This window comes from Salmo salar, chromosome 11 (genome assembly GCF_965601325.2).
Source record: "Salmo salar chromosome 11, fSalSal1, whole genome shotgun sequence".
Classification (NCBI taxonomy): Eukaryota; Metazoa; Chordata; class Actinopteri; order Salmoniformes; family Salmonidae; genus Salmo; species Salmo salar.
This window is the reverse complement of record NC_138301.1, coordinates 3,750,023-3,774,275: the sequence shown is the minus strand read 5'-3', so window position 1 is coordinate 3,774,275 and position 24,253 is coordinate 3,750,023.

Sequence of the window (24,253 nt, the reverse complement as noted above, 5' to 3'; positions counted from 1 at the left end):
TTTAGCACTCACCAAAGTCAGATTTACTATAAGAAAAATGTTATTACCTTTGCTGTCTTCATCAGAATGCACTCCCAGGACTTCTACTTCAATAACAAATGTTGGTTTGGTTCAAAATAATCCATAGTTATATCCAAACAGCGGCGTTTTGTTCGTGCGTTCAAGACACTATCCGAAAGGGTAAATAAGGGTGACGAGCATGGCGCAATTCGTGACAAAAAAATTCTAAATATTCCATTACCGTACTTCGAAGCATGTCAACCGCTGTTTAAAATACATTTTTATGCCATTTTTCTCATAAAAAAGCGATAATATTCCGACCGGGAATCTGCGTTTAGGTAAACAGACGAAAGAAAATAAAGCATGGGGTCGACTCGGGCACGCGCCTAAGCCCATAGTACTCTGATCGGCCACTTGCCAAAAGCGATAATGTGTTTCAGCCAGAGGCTGCCTCGATATCGTTCAGCTTTTTCCCGGGCTCTGAGAGCCTATGGGAGCCGTAGGAAGTGTCACGTTAGAGCAAAGATCCTCAGTCTTCAATAAAAAGAGCCAAGATGAAACACAACTTGTCAGACAGGCCACTTCCTGCATGGAATCTTCTCAGGTTTTGGGCTGCCATTTGAGTTCTGTTATACTCACAGACACCATTCAAACAGTTTTAGAAACTTTAGGGTATTTTCTATCCAAAGCCAATAATTATATGCATATTCTAGTTACTGGGCAGGAGTAGTAACCAGATTAAATCGGGTACGTTTTTTATCCGGCCGTGAAAATACTGCCCTCTAGCCATAACAGGTTAACTAGGCTCTACAGTGCCTTGCAAAAGTATTCATCCCCTTTGCGTTTTTACTATTTTGTTGTATTACAACCTGTTATTTAAATTGATCTTTATTTGGATTTCATTTAATGGACATACACAAAATAGGCCAAATTGGTGAAGTGAAATTAAAAAAATAACTAATAGAGGCAGCTGGTTGTTGTTGGTTCTAATTGGAGGCCATATTTAAGTGGGTTTATTTTCTCTTGTGTTTGTGGGTGGTTGTTTCCGTGTATAGTCTGAGCACCTTACAGGACTGTTTTCGTCGTTTGTTTTGTGTAAGTGTTTTGTTTTGTTTTTCTTCAATAAAAGGAAGATGAGCATTCACATACCCGCTGCGTTTTGGTCTACATACAACGACGCTTGTGACAATATGTATTCAACTCCTTTGCTATGAAGCCCCTAAATAAGATCTGGTGTAACCAATTACCTTCAGAAGTCACATAATTAGTTAAATAAAGGAACAATAGCTCAGCTGTTGAACAGAAAGGCCGAAATAGAACATTTGCCAAAATAGAACGCAACTTCTCAGCTACAGCAACCGACAAATATCAGTTTGCTTCTATCCTCTCTAGGGTATGTGGGACGCTAGCGTCCCACCTGGCCAACATCCGGTAAAATTGCAGAGCGCCAAATTCAAAATACAGGAATACACATACACAATAAGCATTCATAAAATATACAAGTGTTATACATCGGCTTAAAGATGAACTTCTTGTTAATCCAGCCTCTGTGTCAGATTTCAAAAAGGCTTTACGGCGAAAGCATACCATGCGATTATCTGAGGACAGCGCCCGTGTAAAAAGCATACAAACATTTACCAGCCAAGTAGAAGTGACGAAAGTCAGAAATAGCGATAAAATTAATCACTTACCTTTGATGATCTTCATATGGTTGCACTCAAAAGACTCCCAGTTACACAGTAAATGTTTGTTTTGTTCGATAAAGTCCCACTTTATGTCCCAAAAACTCAGTTTTGTTGTCGTGTTTTGTTCAGTAATCCAATGGCTCCAAGGCGGTTACAACAGGCAGATGAGTACATACTAAAAGTACCGGTAAAGTTCGTTGAAACATGTCAAACGATGTTTATAATTAACAGTTTTGGAAACTTTAGAGTGTTTTCCATCCAAATCTACAAATTATATGCATATCCTAGCTTCTGGGCCTGAGTAACAGGCAGTTTACTTTGGGCACGCTTTTCATCCGGAGGTGAAAATACTGCCCCCTACCCAAGAGAGGTTAACTAATATTGCAGTCTGGTAGACATGGATCGATTTATTGTAAAAAAGAAACGTACATTTATTGAAAATGAAAATGAGAAGGAAGCGCTGGAGAACAACGTGACAGCTATGAACAAACAACCACTGGAGAACCAGGAAAATCAGGAAGATGGAGGCGGGTAAACACAGCTAGCTAACGTAGCTAACATAGATAACGTGGCTAAAGTGGCTCCGGTGGCTAAGAGAAGGATACGGTCGATTCAAGAAGAACAGAAAGTTACAAGAGAAATGGACAGACTGTCACGACTTCCACCGAAGGTGGCTCCTCTCCCTGTTCGGGTGGTGCTCGGCGGTCGTCGTCGCCGGTCTACTAGCTGCCACTGATCCTTTTTTCTTTTTTGATTTGTCTTGTCTTTTTGTTTGTGCACCTGTTCCTTATTTAGGTTGATTAGTGTGGGTATTTATTTTCTCTCCACCCGCTTTGTTTCGTGCGGGTTTGTTTTTCGTTTCCCTGTTTTATGTTGGGTGACGTTATTTTTGTTCATCTATTTCATTCAGGTTATGTCCTTAGGATTTTTGTTCTATTGGTCATTTTCGGACTGTGCATTTTTGTTCTGTGCCTGTATGGTTTTGGATGGACTTTATTGAACTCTTGTGATTGCATTTATCTCCTCTCCTGCGCCTGACTCCTACACCCACCTCTCGTCGAGAGATGTGACACAGACAAGTATTTTTTTGTACTGCATAATGGGACTAGCTCTCTGTGTCTTATTTGTCAGAAGGTAGTCAATTGTTTTAAACGAGCAAATTTAGAGTGACATTTCTAGTCACACCATACCCACTCTGACAAAACATACCCGCCACAAAGCAACCTCAGAAACAACAAAACAGCGCAACTCAAAGGACAGCTCAAAGGGCAACAACAAATGACGGACAGATCTAGCACTGTTGCAGAGAAAACGACAGAGGCAACAAATGAGATTGCTTGGATACTCGCAAGAAACAAGAAGGCCTTCACAGACGCAGGGATTGTCAAATAATGCTTTTTGGCCTCAGCCGAAATATTGTATTTATTTAACTAGGCAAGTCAGTTAAGAACAACTTCTTATTTACAATGACGGCTTAGGAACATTGGGTTAACTGCCTTGTTCAGGGGCAGAATGACAGATTTGTACCTTGTCAGCTCAGGGATTCGATCTAGCAACCTTTCGGTTACTGGCCCAACGCTCTAACCACTAAGCAACCTGCCACCCTACCTGTATGCTGATTTCACAAATAAGGAAGCTATTTTAAAGCAAATTAAGGGGCTGCTACTCTCAGACTCGACCATAACAAGACGCATAGAAGACATCGGTGAGAACATTGGTAAGCAACTGATTACTGACATATCCGTGGTGCCATGTTTTAGTATTGCGCTTGACGAAAGCACTAATGTAAATGACGTTGCCCAATTATGTGTTTGGGTCCTCTTCCCTCAAAACGAGTCGTTCAGAGAGGAACTTCTATGTTTACTGCCCCTTCAGGGACAAACACCAGGAGAGGATATTCTGATAGCCCATGTTACATTTTTTGCTGATAATAATATTGACTGGTCAAATCTGGCATCTGAGTGCACTGACGGTGCCCCAAACATACGAGGGAAGGACAAGGGACTCAACAATGAACATTGTGATACAAAACCAGAGAAACAGACTGACCAATGCACACCTGGATTGCCTCACAAGGATAGCAACAACAGACTATACATTTTGAATGAATTCAGTCAAGGAGCAGAAGGGACATTTTCGCTCCCTTCTGGATCTTATCCCCCTTATCTCAGTTCACTGGTCACCATAGCAGCACCAACCTGTAGCACGTGCTCCAGCAGGTATATATCTCTGGTCACCCCCAAAGCCAATTCCTCCTTTGGCCGTCTCTCCTTCCAGTTCTCTGCTGCCAATGACTGGAACGAACTACAAACATCTCTGAAACAGGAAACACTTATCTCCCTCACTAGCTTTAAGCACCAGCTGTCAGAGCAGCTCACAGATCACTGCACCTGTACAAAGCCATCTGTAAATAGCCCATCCAACTACCTCATCCCCAGACTGTTATTTATTTATTTATTTATTTATTTTGCTCCTTTGCACCCCATTATTTCTATTTCTACTTTGCACTTTCTTCCACTACAAATCTACCATTCCGGTGTTTTACTTGCTATATTGTATTTACTTTGCCACCATGGCCTTTTTTGCCTTTACCTCCCTTATCTCACCTCATTTGCTCACATTGTATATAGACTTATTTTTCTACTGTATTATTGACTGTATGTTTGTTTTACTCCATGTGTAACTCTGTGTTGTTGTACGTGTCGAACTGCTTTGCTTTGTATTGGCCAGGTCGCATTTGCAAATGAGAACTTGTTCTCAGCTTGCCTACCTGGTTAAATAAAGGTAAAATAATAATTAAAAAATAAATGCATGTGATGTAGCCTATTTGATGTGAATATGCATATATTTGTGATTTGCTGTACATGAAATCAATTGCATGTGCTCTATTGCTCTAAATTTGCTATCAATTGATAATTGATAATATTGAAAGAAAAAGTACAACAAATGAAAGATCTGACTGATTATCTCAACCTTAGTGATTCTGTTTGTATGTCCCACACATTTATAATGGATTCCTTTTGTGGTTCCTGAGCCTAGCTCTGTGCTTTCCTTTTGGCCTGAGCCTAGCTCAGTGCTTTCCTTTTGGCCCCCTCACAAAAAATTGTGAGTAACACTGCACTAGGCCCTGGACTGGCCTGCCCTTTTTATAGTTTCTAGCCTGGCTAATGCACAGATCTGTGATAAACACAAACAGGTCGGATAACCATTCTTTCCTCCGCATTATTCAAAACACAAACAATCAAGATGGATTTAGGGCCTGCCTAATAACACTTGTAAAACATTGGTGAGCCGTTGGTCTGTATGGTTTGATCTGTGCTCACTGACCCGTACGTAGTCAGTAATGTCCAAGCACAACAGCACTACTACTTGTGTGCTGAACAGGTATTTTCCATGAACGGCCCTGCATGGTTATTACCTGTGTCGTAGGTTAACCTGTCTGGGAAACGTGGGACGCTTGCGTCCCACCCTAGTCAACAGCCAGTGGAATCGCGTCGCGCGAAATACAAATACCTCATAAATGCTATAACTTCAATTTCTCAAACATATGACTATTTTACACCGTTTTATAGATACACCTCTCCTGAATCGAACCACGTTGTCCGATTTCAAAAAGGCTTTACAGCAAAAGCAAAGCATTAGATTATGTTAGGAGAGTACCCTGCCAAAAATAATCACACTGCCATTTTCAAAGCAACTAGCATGCATTACAAATACCCAAAACACAGCTAAATGCAGAACTAACCTTTGACAATCTTCATCAGATGACACTCCTAGGACATCATGTTACACAATACATGCATTTTTTGTTCGATAAAGTTCATATTTATATATAAAAACAGCATTTTACATCGGCGCGTGATGTTCAGAAAATATTTTCCCTCAAATGCTTCCGGTGGATCAGCGCTACAATTTACAAAATTACTATTCGAAAACATTGTTAAAATGTAATATTGTCATTCAAAGAATTATAGATTAATGACTCCAACCTAAGTGTATGTAAACTTCGGATTTCAAATGTTCATGCTACCCGTATACACCCCCTTGTCTATTACTGCCACGTTTATACATGTATGCCCCACCTGAAAGAACACAGGTCTTAGCTCCTTGTCAGTACTAGCCTAGTTAAAGTCATAACAATGCCTGAAGGAAGAGGGTTCGCATATACAAGCCATGATCACTCCATTAAGTCAGGAAGGTGGCTCTAGCTGTGAGTCTTTAACATGATTTTAATTGTATTTACCTACATATCAAAACCATTCAGAACAGTGGCTGTGATATTTACATCCTGGTGTAAAGTCCCGCCCCCTCATAAATCACTTATCCCGTCACTTCAAGTATTCTCACTGGTTAAGGAATTTGGACAATGGGGTATACAGACGTGCACAGACGTCACCCTGACATCGCTTGTCCGGACACAACACCTTTCAAAACATGTCTGCACACAGACACTAGGACCCCTGCTCACAATACTACAATCAGAACAGTGGGGTGGGATGTTTACATAGAACATATGGTAATACCCCAGCCACTCAGAACAATGGGGTGTGATATTTACATCCTGCTGTGATATTAAAATTCTTGCCACTTAAAACAAATGGGTGTGATGATTACATACAACAATGTGGTAATACCACGGACATTCACTATGTGTGATATTCAAATCCACTCAGACAACAATGGGTGTAATATTTACATCCTGGTGTGAAGTGTGAAACATAGTTTTACAGAAACCACCTTACAATAACTACTGACATGTAAAACCCAGTGTGGACAGTCAGACAAATCTAAATTGGGTTCTTAGGATGACTGTGTAAACATGGACAGACAATACCAAAAGCGTGGGATGCTAGTGTTCTAGCATAGCCTAAACACACACCATTTTTTTTGCTTTCTTTTGAAAAATCACCCTGGAAGTTAGGCCCTCTACCTGTCTTTGCATTCCTGCATTCTCGAATCTTGCTTTGGCACTGCTTAACTCAATAATAGTAACGCCTCTGCCTACGAATATCACTCCTGTGCGACAAACTCGCCCTTCGCTCATGTTGAAAGCCGTTATAAAGATATATTAATGACATGCCAGGAGCACAGGCCACTAAGAACACATCTCATCTCATCAACACCGACCCTGGGAGGAAATTTTCCAATAAATAGCGCAGTAAACACACAATTAGAGGCCCAAATATTGCCTCCCTTTATTACATTCTACCAATTAACAGTCAGGGGCAACCTACTCATTTGTATCGAATTATGACTGTAATCAGCAATTTCGTAATGCCCCTAGCCGCAACAGCCTCACCTTAATAACCAGAAAAAGAGGGAGTGAGGGAGAGAGAGAGAGAGAGAGAGAGAGAGAGAGAGAGAGAGAGGTGAACAGGGAACATACTGGGGAACCTTTCTCAGCTCTCGTTCTGCCCATCAGAGGTGTTGTTGGTGGTCATTTCCCAAGTTACACCTCATATTTCGACAACTCATTTTCTAGGCGCCAATGCAGTCTGCAGTTATTTTAAAAAGATAGTTAAAAAAAGCAATCTAACAGAATCAGGTGCAGATGTTAGATGAATTTAACATCAACAGGGGTCCTGAAATGGTTGTGTAAAACATGTTGTTTCTATCATATTTGCATTGTCACTAAATTATCTCATAGGAATTCTGTTCTTTTACTGTATCTACTTTGATACGGCCAATTGTTATTTTAACTCAAATTAGGAAAACAAAAGAAACACTGTTATTACCTAATTTGTTTGAATTAACCCTGACTGACTTATACAGTGCATTCGGAAAGTATTCAGACCCCTTCCCTTTTTCCACATTTTGTTACGTTCCAACCTTATTCTTAACCTGTTGGGGCTAGGGGGCAGTATTTGCACGGCCGGATAAAAAATGTACCCGATTTAAACTGGTTACTACTCTTGCCCAGAAACGAGAATATGCATATAATTTGTAGATTTGGATAGAAAACACTCAAAAGTTTCTAAAACAGTTTGAATGGTGTCTGTGAGTATAACAGAACTCATATGGCAGGCCAAAACCTGAGAAGATTCCATACAGGAAGTTCCCTGTCTGACAATTTTTTGTCTTCTTTAGCCTCTATCGAAAATACAGCATCTCTGCTGTAACATGACATTTTCTAAGGCTTCCATTGGCTTTCAGAAGGCGCCAGAAAGTGTAATGAGAAGTCTCTGGGCTAAGTACAGCAGCTCTGTTTGTTACTGGTCAGGCTGAGGACAGTGACACTGGAGATGTGCGTTCATGTGAATTCTCCATTTTGTTCTTTCAGTCTTTGAATGAATACAACGTCGCCCGGTTTGAATATTATCGCTATTTTACGAGAAAAATCGCATAAAAATTGATTTTAAACAGCGTTTGACATGCTTCGAAAGTATGGTAATGGAATATTTTGAATTGTTTTGTCACGAAATGCGCTCGCGCGTCACCCTTCGCATTGTGACCTGAACGCACGAACAAAACGGAGCTATTTGAATATAACTATGGATTATTTCGAACCAAAACAACATTTGTTGTTGAAGTAGAAGTCCTGGGAGTGCATTCTGACGAAGAACAGCAAAGGTAATCCAATTTTTCTTATAGTAAATCTGAGTTTCTTGAGGGCCAAACTTGGTGGGTGTCAAATTAGCTAGCTGTGATGGCCGGGCTATCTACTCAGAATATTGCAAAATGTGCTTTCACCGAAAGCTATTTTAATGTCAATATGCCTTGTCCATTGCTGTTCTGGTTAGTGTTTATTGGCTTATTTCACTGTAGAGCCTCTAGCCCTGCTCATTATACCTTATCCAACCTTTTAGTTCAACCACCCACACATGCTATGACATCACCTGGTTTCAATGATGTTTCTAGAGACAATATCTCTCTCATCATCACTCATCACTAGGTTTACCTCCACTGTATTCATATCCTACCATATGTTTGTCTGTACATTATACCTTGAAGCTATTTTATCGCCCCCAGAAACCTACTCCTTTTACTCTCTATTCCGGAGGTCATAGACGACCAATTCTCATAGCTTTTAGCCGTACCCTTATCCTATCCCTCCTCTGTTCCTCTGGTGATGTAGAGGTGAATCCAGGACCTGCAGTGCCTAGCTCCACTCCTATTCCCCAGGCGCTCTCTTTTGATGACTTCTGTAACCGTAATAGCCTTGGTTTCATGCATGTTAACATTAGAAGCCTCCTCCCTAAGTTTGTTTTATTCACTGCTTTAGCACATTCTGCCAACCCGGATGTCCTAGCCGTGTCTGAATCCTGGCTTAGGAAGACCACCAAAAACTCTGAAATCTTCATCCCTAACTACAACATTTTAAGACAAGATAGAATGGCCAAAGGGGGCGGTGTTGCAATCTATTGCAGAGATAGCCTGCAGAGTTCTTTCCTACTATCCAGGTCTGTACCCAAACAATTTGAACTTCTACTTTTAAAAATCCACCTCTCTAAAAACAAGTCTCTCACCGTTGCCGCCTGCTATAGACCACCCTCTGCCCCCAGCTGTGTTCTGGACACCATATGTGAACTGATTGCCCCCCACCTATCTTCAGAGCTTGTGCTGCTAGGTGACCTAAACTGGGACATGCTTAACACCCCAGCCATCCTACAATCTAAGCTTGATGCCCTCAATCTCACACAAATTATCAATGAACCTACCAGGTACCACCCCAAAGCCGTAAACACGGGCACCCTCATAGATATCATCCTAACCAACTTGCCCTCTAAATACACCTCTGCTGTTTTCAACCAAGAGCTCAGCGATCACTGCCTCATTGCCTGCATCCGTAATGGGTCAGCGGTCAAACGACCTCCACTCATCACTGTGAAACGCTCCCTGAAACACTTCAGCGATCAAGCCTTTCTAATCGACCTGGCCCGGGTATCCTGGAAGGATATTGACCTCATCCCGTCAGTAGAGGATGCCTGGTTATTTTTTTAAATGCCTTCCTCACCATCTTAAATAAGCTTGCCCCATTCAAGAAATTTAGAACCAGGAACAGATATTGCCCTTGGTTCTTTCCAGACCTGACTGCCCTTAACCAACACAAAAACATCCTGTGGCGTTCTGCATTAGCATTGAACAGCCCCCATGATATGCAACTTTTCAGGGAAGTTAGAAACCAATATACACAGGCAGTTAGAAACGCCAAGGCTAGCTTTTTCAAGCAAAAATTCACTTCCTGCAATACAAACTCAAAAAAGTTCTGGGCCACTGTAAAGTCCATGGAGAATAAGAACTCCTCCTCCCAGCTGCCCACTGCACTGAGGATAGGAAACTCTGTCACCACCGATAAATCCACTATAATTGAGAATTTCAATAAGCATTTTTCTTCGGCTGGCCGTGCTTTCCACCTGGCTACCCCTACCGCGGTCAACAGCACTGCACCTCCCACAGCTACTCGCCCAAGCCTTCCCCATTTCTCCTTCTCCCAAATCCAGTCAGCTGATGTTCTGAAAGAGCTGCAAAATCTGGACCCTACAAATCAGCAGGCCTAGACAATCTGGACCCTTTCTTTCTAAAATTATCTGCCGAAATTGTTGCAACCCCTATTACTAGCCTGTTCATCCTCTCTTTCGTGTCGTCTGAGATTCCCAAAGATTGGAAAGCAGCTGCGGTCATCCCTCTCTTCAATGGGGGACACACTCTTGACCCAAACTGCTACAGACCTATATCTATCCTACACTGCCTTTCTAAGGTCTTCGAAAGCCAAGTCAACAAACAGATTACCGACCATTTCGAATCCCACCGCACCTTCTCCGCTATGCAATCTGGTTTCAGAGCTGGTCATGGGTGCACCTCAGCCACGTTCAAGGTCCTAAATGATATCGTAACTGACATCGATGAGAAACAATACTGTGCTGCCGAATTCATTGACCTGGCCAAGGCTTTCGACTCTGTCAATCACCACATCTCATCGGCAGACTCAATAGCCTTGGTTTCTCAAATGATTGCCTCGCCTGGTTCACCAACTACTTCTCTGATAGAGTTCAATGTGTCAAATCGGATGGCCTGTTGTCCGGGCCTCTGGCAGTCTCTATGGGGGTGCCACAGGGTTCAATTCTTGGGCCAACTCTTTTCTCTGTATACATCAATGATGTCGCTCTTGCTGCTGGTGCATCTCTGATCCACCTCGACGCAGACGATACCATTCTGTATACTTCTGGCCTTCTTTGGACACCGTGTTAACTTTTTAATGTATAGGGGGCAGTATTTTCATTTTCTGATGAAAAGCGTGCCCAGAGTAAACTGCCTAATACTCGGGCCCAGAGTCAAATATTTGCAAATTATTAGTAGATGTGGATAGAAAACACTGTGAAGTTTCTAAAACTGTTCGAAAGATGTCTGAGTATAACATAACTCATATGTCAGGCAAAAACCTGAGACAAATCCAACCAGAAAGTGGGAAATCTGAGAATTGCAGTTCTTCTTTTGAATCTCTATCGAAACTACAGTGTCTGTGGGGTCACGTTGCACTTCCTAAGGCTTCCATTGGCTGTCAACAGCCTTTAGAAACGTGTTTCATCCTTCTCCTGTTACTGGGTAGAAAATAGGAGCTGAGTCATTGAGTGGACTTCCTGAGGACAAAGGACTTGGTGATGCGCGAGCCCGCCAGCACGCCCCTCCTTCTTTTTCTTCTTGAATGAATACGCTATTGTCCGGTTGGAATATTATCAACATTTTATGTTAAAAAGAACCTAAGGATTGATTGTAAACAACGTTTGACATGTTTCTACGAACGGTAATGGAACTATTTGACTTTTCGTGTCTGGATTTATGCTCGCGCATTATGCCTTTGGATAGTGATCTGAACGCACGAACAAAACATTTGGACATAAATATGGAGTATTTCAAACAAAAAGAACAAAAATAACATTTCTTGTGGAAGTAGGAGTCCTGGTAGTGCATTCTGACGAAGATCAGCAAAGGTAAGAGAATATTTCTAATACTAATTCTGAGTTTTGTTGACCCCAGAACAGGCGGGTATCTGTATAGCTTGCTTTGATGGTTGAGCTATGTACTCAGAATATTGAAAAATGTGCTTTCTCTGTAAAGCTATTTTAAAATCTGACACAGCGGTTGCATTAACTTCTCTGGGCTAGGTGGGACGTGACCGTCCCACACTATTCAACAGCCAGTAAAATAGCATGGCACAAACAACAAAACAGCAAAAATCTCATAATTTCATTTTCTCAAACAATCAACTATTTTACACCATTTTAAAGATAAGACTCTCGTTAATCTAACCACATTGTCCGATTTCAAAAAAGCTTTACGGCGAAAGCATAAAATTATATTATGTTAGGACATAAACTTCACAAGAAAATCCACACAGCCATTTTCCAAGCATGGACATGCATCACAAAAAACAAAAGTACAGCTAAAATATTCACTAACCTTTGATGATCTTCATCAGACGGCACTCATAGGACTTCATGTTATTCAATACATGTATTTTTTGCTCGATAAAGTTCATATTTATATCCAAAAACAGCATTTTACATTGGCGCGTGATGTTCAGAAAATGTATTCCCACCATAACCTACGGTGAATATGCAGATCAATTTACAAAAATACTCATCATAAACGTTGATAAAATTTACAACAGTTATGTTATGTGGTTAGATTAACCTCTATGGGCTAGGTGCTTGCGTCCCACCTACTCAACAGCCAGTTGAATCCTGTGGCGCGTTATTCAAATACCTTAGAAATGCTATTACTTCAATTTTTCAAAAATATGACTATTTTACACCATTTTAAAGATAAGACTCTCGTTAACACCCGAGACGTCCTACATTCTAAGCTCGATGCCCTCAATCTGACACAAATTATCAAGGAACCTACCAAGTACAAACCTAAATCTGTAACCATGGGCACCCTCTTAGATATCATCATGACCAACTTGCCCTCCAAATACACCTCTGCCGTCTTCAACCAGGATCTCAGCGACCACTGCCTCATTGCCTGCATTCGTAATGGGTCCGCGGTCAAACAACCACCCCTCATCACTGTCAAATGCTCCCTAAAACACTTCAAGGAGCAGGCCTTTCTAATCAACCTGGCCCGGGTATCCTGGAAGGATATTGAACTCATCTTGTCAGTAGAGGATGCCTGTTTGCTCTTTAAAAGTGCTTTCCTCACCATCTTAAATAAGCATGCCCCATAAAAAAATGTAGAACTAAGAACAGATATAGCCCTTCGTTCACCCCAGACTTGACTGCCCTTGACCAGCACAAAAACATCCTGTGGCATTCTGCATTAGCATCGAATAGCCCTCGCGATATGCAACTTTTCAGGGAAGTCAGGAACCAATATTCACAATCAGTTAGGAAAGCTAAGGCTAGCTTTTCAAAACAGAAATGTGCATCCTGTAGCACTAGTTCAAAAAAGTTTTGGGACACTGTAAAGTCCATGGAGAATAAGAGCACCTCCCAGATGCCCACTGCACTGAGGCTAGGAAACACTGTCACCACCGATAAATCTACGATAATCCATAATTTAAAATAAGCATTTCTCTACGGCTGGCCATGCTTTCCTCCTGGACACCCCAACCCTGGCCAACAGCTTCGCATCCCCCTGCAGCTACTTGCCCACGCCTCTACAGATTTTCCTTCACCCAAATCCAGATAGCAGATGTCCTGAAAGAGCTGCAAAACCTGGACCCGTACAAATCAGCAGGGCGAGACAATCTGGACACTCTTTCTAAATATATCTGCCGAAATTGTTACAACCCCTATTATTAGCCTGTTGGAAGATTGGAAAGCTGCCGTGGTCATCCCACACTCTTCAAAAGGGGGAGACACTCTAGACCCAAACTGTTATAGACCTATATCCATCCTGCCCTGCCTTTCTAAAATCTTCGAAAGCCAATTTAGCAAACAGATCACCAACCATTTCGAATCCCACCGTACCTTCTCCACTACGCAATCTGGTTTCCGAGCTGGTCATGGGTGTACCTCAGCCACGCTCAAGGTCCTAAACGATATCATAACCGCCATTGATAAAAGACAGTGTTGTGCAGCCGTCTTCATCGACCTGGCCAAGGATTTCGACTCTGTCAATCACCGCATTCTTATCGGCAGACTCAATAGCCTTGGTTTCTCAAATGACTGCCTCGCCTGATTCACCAACTACTTCTCAGATAGAGTTCAGTGTGTCAAATCGGAGGGCCTGTTGTCCGGACCTCTGGCAGTCTCTATGGGGGTGCCACAGGGTTCAATTCTCGGGCCAACTATTTTCTCTGAATATATCAATGATGTCACTCTTGCTGCTGGTGATTCTCTGATCCACCTCTATGTAGATGACACCATTCTGTAAACATCTGACCCTTCCTTGGACACTGTGTTAACAAACCTCCAAACGAGCTTCAATGCCATACAACTCTCCTTCCGTGGCCTCCAATTGCTTTTAAATGCTAGTAAAACTAAATGCATGCTCTTCAACCGATTGCTGCCCACACCTGCCCGCCCGACTAGCATCACTACTCGGGGCGGTTCTGATTTAGAATATGTGGACAACTATAAATACCTAGGTGTCTGGCTAGACTGTAACCTCTCCTTCACGACTCACATTAAGCATCTCCAATCCAAAATTAAATCTAGAATCGGCTTCCTATTTCACAACAAAGCCTCCTTCACGAATGCTGCCAAACATTCCCTCGTAAAACTGACTATCCTACCGATCCTTGACTTCAGCGACGTCATTTACAAAATAGCCTCCAACACTCTACTCAGCAAACTGGATGTAGTCTATCTCAGTGCCATCCATTTTCTCACCAAAGCCCCATATATTACCCACCACTGTGACCTGTATGCTCTTGTTGGCTGGCCCTCACTACATATTTGTCGCCAAACCTACTGGCTCCAGGTCATCTATGAGTCTTTGCTAGCTAAAGCCCTGCCTTATTTCAGCTCACTGGTCACCATAGCAACACCCACCTGTAGCACACGCTCCAGCAGGTACATTTCACTGGTCATCCCCAAAGCTAACACTTCCTTTGGCCATCTTTCCTTCCAGTTCTCTGCTACCAATGACTGGAAAGAATTGCAAAAATCTCTGAAGTTGGAGACTTGCATTTCCCTGTCTAACTTTAAGCATTAGCTGTCAGATCAGCTTACCGATCACTGTACCTGTACACAGCCCATATGTAAATAGCCCACCCAACTAGCTATCCCCATACTATTTATCTTCTTGCTCTTTTGCACCCCAGTATCTCTATCACTCCAGTGTTAATGCTAAATTGTAATTATTTTGCCTCTATGGCCTATTTATTGCCTTACCTCCCTACTCCGCTACATTTTCACACACTGTACATAGATTTTTTCCATTGTGTTATTGACTGTACGTTTGTTTACAGTTGAAGTCGGAAGTTTACATACACCTTAGCCAAATACATTTAAACTCAGTTTTTCACAATTCCTGACATTTAATCCTAGTAACAATTCCCTGTCTTAGGTCAGTTAGGATCACCACATTATTTTAAGAATGTGAAATGTCAGAATAATAGTAGAGTATTATTTCTTTCAGCTTTTATTTCTTTCATCACATTCCCAGTGGGTCAGAAGTTTACACACACTCAATTAGTATTTGGTAGCACTGCCTTTAAATTGTTTAACTTGGGTCAAACGTTTCATGTAGCCTTCCACAAGCTTCACACAATAAGTTGAGTGAATTTTGTCCCATTACTCCTGACAGAGCTGGTGCAACTGAGTCAGGTTTGTAGGCCTCCTTGCTCACACACGCTTTTTCAGTTCTGCCCACAAATTTTCTATAGGATTGAGGTCAGGGCTTTGTGATGGCCACTCCAATATCTTGACTTTGTTGTCCTTGAGCCATTTTTCCACAACTTTGGAAGTATGCTTGGGATCATTGTCCATTTGGAAGACCCATTTGTGACCAAGCTATAACTTCCTGACTGATGCCTTGAGATGTTGCTTCAAATTATCCACATAATTTTCCTACCTCATGATGCCATCTATTTTGTGAAGTGCACCAGCTTTACTGTGGATATAGATACTTTTGTACCTGTTTCCTCCAGCATCTTCACAAGGTCCTTTGCTGTTGTTCTGGGATTGATTTGCACAACGCGTCTCCTTCCTGAGAGGAATGACAGCTGTGTGGTCCCATGGTGTTTATACTTGCGTTCTATTGTTTGTACAGATGAACGTGGTACCTTCAGGCATTTGGAAATTGCTCCCAAGGATGAACCAGACTTGTGGAGGTCTACAATTTTTTTTCTGAGGTCTTGGCTGATTTCTTTTGATTTTCCCATGATGTCAAGCAAAGAGGCACTCAGTTGGAAGGTAGGCCTTGAAATACATCCACAGGTATGATGTCAATTAGCCTATCAGAAGCTTCTAAAGCCATGACATCATTTTCTGGAATTTTCCAAGCTGTTTAAAGGCACAGTCAACTTAGTGTATGTATACTTCTGACCCACTGAAATTTTGATACAGTGAAATATAAGTGAAATAATCTCTGTAAATTGTTGGAAAGATTACTTATGTCACGCACAAAGTAGATGTCCTAACCGACTTGCCAAAACTATAGTTTGTGGAGTGTTTGAAAAATGAGCTTTAATGACTGCAACCTAAGTGTATGTAAACTTCCGACTTCAACTGTATGTGTAACTCTGTGTTGTTTTTGTCGCACTGCTTGGCTTTATCTTGGCCAGGTTGCAGTTGTAAATGAGAACTTTTCTGAACTGACCTACCTGGTTAAATAAAGGTGAAATGTATATTTTTTTATTTTCTTTGAAATCTTTGAAAAACAATTTTTTGCGCAATTTCTAGCTAGCTACTATTTGCAACTGTGACGTGTCAGTCACCGTCTGTCCTCGTGCAGTTGTTATTTATTCATGCCTTCAAAAGAAATGTCCCACAAGCGTTGGGAGTTAAATCATTACACAAAGGCGTGTATTCATTGGGCTTGTAATTTGAATAACAGAAACGTTTTTCAAAACTTTACAGTCGCTAATTATTTATGTAATCTGAACATGATTCCAGCCGTATTGAATCAGGTCGTATTGGCCGTATTGAATCAGGTCGCCGGCCGCATACGTCCCCCGGGTCGGCCTTTGCCCTGCCCTAGACATTCACCTGAGCGACCAATACACTAAGGAGAAATTCTTATCTGTTTCATGGGTCTACTGTAAGTAGCCTATACGCAGCTAAATCAGAAAGGTGAATGCGGTAAGAGACCTACTAAAGCAGCACCGCCCCCTCAAGATTCTGAGCCTGCCTGGCAGGGTTGGTCCTTCAAGCCAAAGCCCCCTGATATACAAGGAAATTGTCAAAGCTTCTAATGAGAACCTTGACAACTTTATACCTAGCCTGTGGGGATTCTGGTGGGGTGCCGTCACCCAGGTAGTGGTAGTGCTGGCAACACTAGTTGGAGTAACCCATGGGGAGGGGGTCACACTTGGACATTCAGAGAGGGAGCATATTATTGTGGCCCTGGTGGCACAAAATAATCAAAGGTCTGACTGCAAGGAGATGCTTGGGAAATGATCATAACAGGGGACCAGCGTGTGTGTGTTTTCAGGGGAAGGGGGTGTATCTGATCTCCATCACCTAGACAATTGTTAATCAAATCTCCTCCTTTTTAGCTTTTTTGCTCTATTTTGCATGCCTTCTCAAACATCTGCAACTGTTTATATGCATTCGTAAATCAAGTCCTTTCTTGAGTTGGGCTCTGGGATGGAACAACTGTTGAACATCTGAGTTTATGGTTGTTTGTGGGGGAAAGGGGTTGAGTTTGTATAAGTGTTTGTGTGTGTGTGTGTGCCCCCACAACTGTTGCTAGCGAATAAATATGTTAGTGACAAACTAATTGTTTGATAAAATAATAATTGCATGCCATAAATGACATTTTTCAAATGGCAATCCAAGTTTGAGAAACAGACACCCCGCAAGTCCTGAACTGGCAGCTTCATCTAATAGTACCTGCAAAACACCAGTCTCAATGTCAACAGTGAAGTGAAAACTCTGGGATGCTGGCCTCCTAGGCAGAGAATCTTTTATTTTTATTGGCCACTCTGAGATATGGCTTGTTATTTGCAACTCTGCCTAGAAGGCCAGCATCCCAGAGTCGCCTCTTCACTGTTGACGTATACTCTTACTTAGTTCCTCGGGGAAACTTTCAGCTTGGGCCTGCTGTAGCAGAAGTGCCCCTTCGGCGATGGAAGTAGAAATAGCAGCTACAGCCAGCAACTCTTGGAGAGTTTCATATTGATAGTCTGGAAGTGTCTGACTTGATCCTATGGAGACGCTGTAACATTGGGCAGATTTATTAATCTCTGTTGTTTGATGAAGAGAGAACAGGAGGTATTAGAGATGTAGGCCATCAGCTTTTGGCTGGTGGAGGAATGGGGGTCCCAGACACCACTGTTGTTGTTGAGCCAGTTCTTGGAGAGTCTTGTCTGGGTAATGCAGTGTTGTGGCCAGCAGAGCCCCTGAGATGGCAAAACTAACCTCTAGTCGAGGCATCGACAGCTGTCGCTTGGGGGCCACTCTGGATCTGGCCATGATAAACGAGACATGGATATTGTCGTCATCTTGGACTCAGAGGTAAGACACTGCTCCATAAGCCTGCTCCTAGGCATCGCAGAAGACATGGAGTTCTCTTTCTGTGTCTGACTTATCCGCACATATAGGGCTCCCAAGTGGCATAGTGGTTTAAGGCACTGCATCTTAGCTAGAGGCGTCACTACAGACAACCTGGTTCAAATCCAGACTATATCACAACCGGCCGTGATCGGGAGTCCCTTAGGGCGGTGCACAATTGGCCCAGCGTCGTCTGAGTTTGGCCGGTGTAGGCCGTCATTGTAAATAAGAATTTGTTCTGACTTGCCTGGTTAAATAAAGGTTAAATAAAAATATAGTAACATCACACCTTGGCCTCTGGACCTTGGTTAGATCAGCCAACTCCTTCTCCCAATTGAGCCATCAGTCAATCAGTTTAGCTGGATGGATTGAGTCATCAAGTTTCTCTTGGTCTGCAACAAGTCCTGGACAAAGACTTTGGCCCTTGCCGTGTAAGTCAGGATGTATTCCAAAGGATCATACTGTCTGGGCAAGGCACACAATAGATGGTGCACAAGATGGATGTCTCAGTGTTTGGTTCTGATCTGTGCTTGTATCCAAGCACGTCTGGATTGCAGCTCCAGCATAGCCCCAGAGTTGGTTCCTGTGGGTCTGTGCCAGACTGAGAAAGCCACAACTCACTATTCAATGATTTTGTATCTGGAGGGAGGTGTTGGACAACCTCTGCAACATTGCTGGGGAACTTCAAACCCTCTTTTGGCCAGGAGGGTGCACAGCTTGTCAAGAAGTGCCTTGGCTTCTGTGGTGGACTCAAGACTCTGTAGACAGTTGTCCACATAATAGGCACTCCAGAACCTCTTTGCCACTGCTGGGTGCAGTGGCATGCTGCTGAAGGGCGTAGATAGCACAGCATGGGGACTTGCCATTAATATGTTGTAAGCCCCCTCTCCCGATTCATATCCCTCCAGATGAATCACAGCAGTGCTTTGTCACATGGCAGTAGACAGACTTGGTGGAACATTGCCTTGATGTCTCCACTGATTGCAATTGAGTGCTGCCTGGATCGGTGGAGAATGCCCAGTAGTGAAGGACCAAGGGTTGGACCTGGGAAGAGAGGATCATTCAGACTCTTGCCTTTGGCTTGGAAGGAGCAGTTGAAGACAATCCTATGTTTACCACTATGCTGCTGGAAAATATGATGGGGTAGCTACCAGGATTCTTGTCTCATTGTTTGTTGGGTCTACCCTGGTCACATATCCTGACTGCACCAAGTCATGGATCTCCTGGTTTTGGACCTCAGCCAGCTCTGGGTTTCTGGACAGCCGTCACTCAGTTCCACAGAGTAGGGGTAGCACGGTCTGTAGTGATGCTGACAGATGCGGGCTGCTCAGTGCCCGAAGCAGTGGGGTAGCATACCTCTGTACTCCATCCCTGTCTATGGTGACTGTCTGCTTCTCCAGCAGTGTCAATTAATACAAGTCATTCTTGGAGCGGGTGACCTTTTTTACATTACTTTTCGGATATGTGTCCATCTTCCACAACATCTCCATATTTCCAAGGAGCTCTGTGGCTGGACATGGTACTGGGCTGCAAACAGTGAAAAGGCTCTGCTGTGGGTGAATGGCTTGAGGTGAGTAAGCTGGGAGGACCCTGCACAGCCCACCCTACAGTGGTTCCTCCTTTAAAAGTTGCGAGCTTACACCGCAGGACAAATAGGTACCCAGCGTCACGGCTTCATTGAGAGGAATATGTTAGTTAATGTAGAGACAAACGATTGTGCATATTGTTTAGTCATGAAGTTAATTTATGAAAATCGCTATATAGCAAGTTTTTTTTCAGTCATATCCAATACCAGGTGTATCAAACTCCATTCTTTGAATGATGCTGTGTCTGCATGTATGTAATACAATTATTCACTTCAACCGTGTTTACCGCTCCTGCTCCTGGGACATCAATGATTACACATTGTAACTATGCAATAGACTAGAAACATGATTTAAGTAAAGGCTTATTTGTAAGTCATAAGATATATAATAAAAAACAGTACATCCTACCTGTATGCCCCCAAGCGAGCCACTCAGGCGGAGAATGACACGTGGAAGAGAGCGAGGAACGAGATGGGAATAACAATCCAGGCTATTTGCTCTGAGACCGGCATAATAATATAATGAAACAAGCAGGGAGCAGGTTTCGAACCCTCAACATTCTAGCCCGATGTCCAGCACGCTATCAACTGTGCCCAAATGTAGTAATTGGGGTTGGGGCAGATTGTGGCTAAAAACACTATCAAATGGAATCTTCAACATGTGGAAAGGGGAAAAAGTATTATTATTAGTTTTCCACAAGCGTAGCGGGATGGGCTATTAGCTGAACAATGGGCTATTCAACCTTTACTAAAGAATTCTCTAATAGCCGAGCTAGGTGTGAAGCACCCCCCTCCCCAACTTGCAACAAATTATTTGTATCTTTCCACATCTACATACGCACCTACACATGGTTAATGTTCTGAAAAAATATATATATATCTCATGGCTCCCGAGTCGCGCAGCGGTCTAAGGCACTGCATCTCGGTTGCGAACAGTCCCTTGTTCGAATTCAGGCTGTATCACATCCAAACCAAGTTAGTTTATCGTTATCTCTCCTCCTTCCTTAACCAGGTAGGACAGTTGAGAACAAGTTCTCATTTACAACTGGGACCTGGCCAAGAATAAAGCAAAGCAGTGCGACAAAAACAACGACACAGAGTTACACATGGGATAAACAAACGTACAGTCAATAACACAATAGAAAAATCTGTATAGAGTGTATGCAAACGAAGAAAGGAGGTAAGGCAGTGAAGAGGTGACTCCGGGATGATGGCCTTCCAGGTAGAGTTGCAAAGAAAAAGCCATATCTCAGACTGGCCAATAAAAAGATTAAGATGTTAAGATGCAAAAGAACACAGACACTAGACAGAGGAACTCTGCCTAGAAGGCAAGCATCCTGGAGTCGCCTCTTCACTGTTGACGTTGAGACTGGTGTTTTGCGGGTACTATTTAATAAGCTGCCAGTTGAGGACTTGTGAGGCGTCTGTTAAAATAAATAATGACTACAGTAAGTGCCATTTAATAACAGGGGGCAATACTACATGAAACCAGTGAACCAGTCTTCTCACAATTGAGCGCTGTTAATTCAAAGAACTGATTTTGAAGAGTACAATATGCCGTGGGATCATTGAAATTCAGTTTGTGATCTGAGAGAGATTGAGATACGGATTGAACCCAAAAATAGTGGGACTGACAAAGGATATTTGAATAACTCAAATGCAAGCAGTGTGGGTACAAAGTTGTGCTATACCTTATTGCAAAAAAGGACAAAGACATCATGGTTTCCTGGTAACTCATGTACACACAACACCTGTTCTCTAATAACATAATGCTACAAGGGGACTTCAATCATTCAGTGATTTACTCAGAATCTTCTGGCAAATAATCTCTTGGACCTGTTATGGCAAAATATCTTTACCCCAACCAAAATCCTTGCCTGATGACCTAATTGCGCTGCTCTATCAGTCACTCTATACATTCAATTGCCCCTCCCTGTTGCACAATAAGCTTCCATCCCCCCTGTCACAAGGGGATTTATCGCTGATTTATGAATGAAAATATCAACCCTGTTACAGTCAACTGATCCCTTTGTCAATGGGATCGCTAGGGGGCGCTATAGGCTCAGAGGCTCCATTTAAATGTAATATTATTCTTGTTCTGTGCTCTGCTCAACATGTCCTCAAGTACTGTGTACCTTTTTAGGACACCCTCAGCCTCACTCCTTAAGTCAGTAGCGATAATGATTGACCCAAGGAGGGGAGGCTGAGGGTATCCTAAAATGTACACCGTAGTCAAGACCAGACACCAAGGCTGTCCATATCCTGAAGAGGAATGTTGAAGATGAGGGGATTAAGGATTGTTTGCTATAGAGGGACTCTTCCTCTCTTTGAATGTTATCCTAGACTGAAGGTCACGGCCCACTTGTGTGTACGTGTGTGTGTGTAGCGAGTGTCTGCTTAACTTTGGACACAGAGAGACCAATGCTGACCTTGGCTAGAGTGTCAAGGGAGATAAAACACTTACTTCTCTGTGGTACTCTTGAGTGGTTAGATCTGTATGTACCTTGGGTAGTATTTTAAAAGGAATAACTAGCAATGGTTTTCATTAGCAGGAACATATTTTTTATTTTCTTACCCAGCTCCAGAGCGGATAGTTACTTTATTGAGGAAACATGTACTGTACTTACTATGAGTGTGATATGTGGTTGTCCCACCTAACTATCTCTTAAGATGAATGCACTAACTGTAACATGCTGACCAAACCGGCTCCAGTCTGCATGTGCAATCATGCGTGTGTTGATTTTTACTATCCCCACCAAACGCCTTCATGACACACAGGTTAAAATACCACAACTAAATGTGAACCAACTATATTAATTTGGGGACAGGTAAAAACACAAATGAAACATTCATGGACATTTAGCTAGCTTGCTGTTGCTAGCTAATTTGTCCTGGAAAATAAACATTGGGTTGTTATTTTACCTGAAATGCATATAGTCCTTTTTTTGCTCGATATTTGTAGAATTTTGACCCTTAGAAAATCGTGTGCTCTCTACTCTGACAATTAATCCACAGATAGAAAGGGGAAACCTAGTTCATTTTTTTCCTCATTCATTCTTCTTCTGTGGATTTGGTATGGCGGTTGGCAACCAACTTTAAGGTGCATTACCACCAGCAACTGGGCTGGAGTGTGGACCTTATTCATCTTTCAATCATCTACGTGGATATATGCTCCTAAAAACCAATGAGGAGATGGGAGAGGCGGGACTTGCAGCGCATCAAGAGTCTAAAATAGATCAAAGTTCTATTTTAGCGCCTGGCTATGCAGACGCTTTTTGAAGCACTCAAGCAATTTGGATGAAATGATTGAATAACATCTGTAAATGTATTTTGCAACTGTCGCGCACGCAACGCAGGTGGTCTGGTGAGCATGTAAGTCTCTCTGGATAAGAATGTCTGCTAACTCACTAAAATGTCAAAGTAAATGTGTATTAAAAAATTCTGAGGAAAGAATATTTGCAAAAAGGTATAATTGTCTTAAAAATTTTTATAATTGTATTTTTTTTGTGTGCCAATCCTTTTACTAATGCATTTACTACTCACAGAATTTAACTATGATGCCAAACATTTTTGCCTAGCGACATGTTACACAACAACACACAATTAATCAGCATATTTGTGAATAGTATTCTTAACACTGTACTTTTGAGGCTATCTAATTAGCTAGACAGGACAGATTCCCATAAAGCATTAGGCAGAGGCTGTGGATCCGACTTTTCTGGACCCTACTACCCAGCGGCTGGGGGTCCTTGGGCTTCTGTGCATGTGCAGTATTCTCTACTTTCCGCACAGTCTCTGCACATCAACAGCATAGCATACCAACCATTTGATCTCAATCAGTTTCATGGGATATGCATTTAGATCTTATAGAGTTGTAGGCTACGGTTTCAAAGTAGCCAACAGTGTTGTTTTGAATTATTTACAGTGAGTGCATTTTTGAGGAGATGGTGTTGACAAAGGGGTCATTCTTGAATTGCGGTTATAAATACTATCCCTTGACTTTGGCATCATGTAAAAACACTTTAAAATAAAAACAAAATGACAAATAATAAATGTTCCATTTTATTTACCTGTTATTTAATTAGAAAACATATGTAAGTCCTTTATACTGCAAAACGTTCCCTGAAAGAGGGAACGAAGTATAACATACTATGGGGCCCTGCCTTCCTAGCTATAATAACAGGGCTCGCATTAATTTCCTCAATTTAGTACCGCTCTTCAGCGAGCCTAAATCCTCTGACAGCTCGGGAAAATATATGTTATACTTCGATTCCTTCTTCATAGAACAGTAGTTATATTCATAACTGTACGTTCCCTTTCAGTTGGTCACTCGGCTCAGGAGGCCCATGGCAGCCCAAGAACACACAGGTTCCACCGGC